General features: G+C 38.9%; 1 pseudogene; it reads right to left on the bottom strand.

Moving 5' to 3' along the window:
• Positions 1-7: 7 nt before the first annotated feature.
• LOC107290016 overlaps positions 8-1396 on the bottom strand; it is a 38042-nt pseudogene continuing 36653 nt past the window's right edge.

Raw genomic sequence — 1396 nt, 5'->3', positions numbered from 1 at the left:
CCAAATGTATCTGTATATGGAACATTCGCCCATTGGTCCTCTTGAAGATGTTTCCATATTTCACAGATTTATAGGGCTTTTACACTGTGTGGTCCTTTTATGAAGGTTAAGATAACTATTCGTAATAAAACCTTTTCCACACACCATACATTTATACGGCTTCTCCCCTGTGTGGATCCTTTTATGGGTGTTAAGATAATTCTTCCCAGAAAAAGACTTTCCACATTCAATGCATTTATAAGGCTTCTCCCCTGTGTGAGTCTTTTGATGGCGGGTAAGATTACTAGAGACAGAAAAGCATTTTCCACACTCTATGCATTTATATGGCTTCTCCCCGGTATGTGTCCTACTATGGTAAATAAGATCGCTGTTTCGAATAAAGCTCTTTCCACACTTCATGCATTTATGTGGCTTCTCCCCTGTATGGGTCATTTTATGTTTCTTAAGATAATTGTTTGTAAAAAAACTCTTTCCACATTCCATGCATTTATGTGGCTTCTCCCCTGTATGTGTCTTACTATGGTAAATAAGTTGAGATTTCTTAACAAAGCTCTTTCCACACTCCAGGCATGTATATGGCTTTCCCCCTGCGTGGATCCTTTTATGGAAAATAAGGTCAGTGCTCTTACGGAAGCTCTTTCCACACTCCATACATTTATAGGGCTTCTCACCTGTATGGATCCGATAATGCAAAGTAAGAGAAGTACTACAGGTGAAGCTCTTTCCACACTTTAGGCATTTATAGGGCTTGTCTCCTGTATGGATCCGATAATGCAAAGTAAGATTGCTGCTCTGAGTAAAGCTCTTTCCACACTGAATGCATTTATAGGGCTTCTCTCTTGTGTGGGTCCTTGTATGTGAACTAAGATGAGTTGTATGAATAAAGGTCTTTCCACACACCATGCATTTATAAGGCCTTTCCCCTGTGTGCATTGTTTCATGTACAGAAAGAGTTTTGAGTGAGCTCAAGCACTTTCCACACTCTGTGCATTTGTAGTGCATCTCTCTTGTGTGAATCCTTTTATGTGAAGTAAGTTCTCTACTGTTCGTAAAGCTGTTTCCACACTCCATGCATTTATAAGGCTTTTCCCCTGTATGGATTATTTGATGACATGTAAGATGACTGTTACTAGTAAAGCTCTTCCCAAACTCCTTGCATTTATATGTTTTCTCTGCTTTGTGGATCTTTTTATGGTAGATAAGTTGATGGTTCTTAATAAAGCTCTTTCCACACTCCATGCACTTATAGGGCTTCTCTTCTGCCTGGGTCCTTTTTTGAGATGTACAGGACCCATTTTTATGAGGAAGAGACAAGGTCCATTTGTAATTTTTTCCATTGTCTCTAGATATATAATCTTTTCCTTTGGTTTGGGTTTGATTGTGTTCATTTACATCA

This window comes from Protobothrops mucrosquamatus, unplaced genomic scaffold (genome assembly GCF_001527695.2).
Source record: "Protobothrops mucrosquamatus isolate PMUCROS unplaced genomic scaffold, P.Mucros_1.0 scaffold_142, whole genome shotgun sequence".
Lineage (NCBI taxonomy): Eukaryota > Metazoa > Chordata > Lepidosauria > Squamata > Viperidae > Protobothrops > Protobothrops mucrosquamatus.
This window is presented reverse-complemented; position numbering and strand designations above follow the sequence as displayed.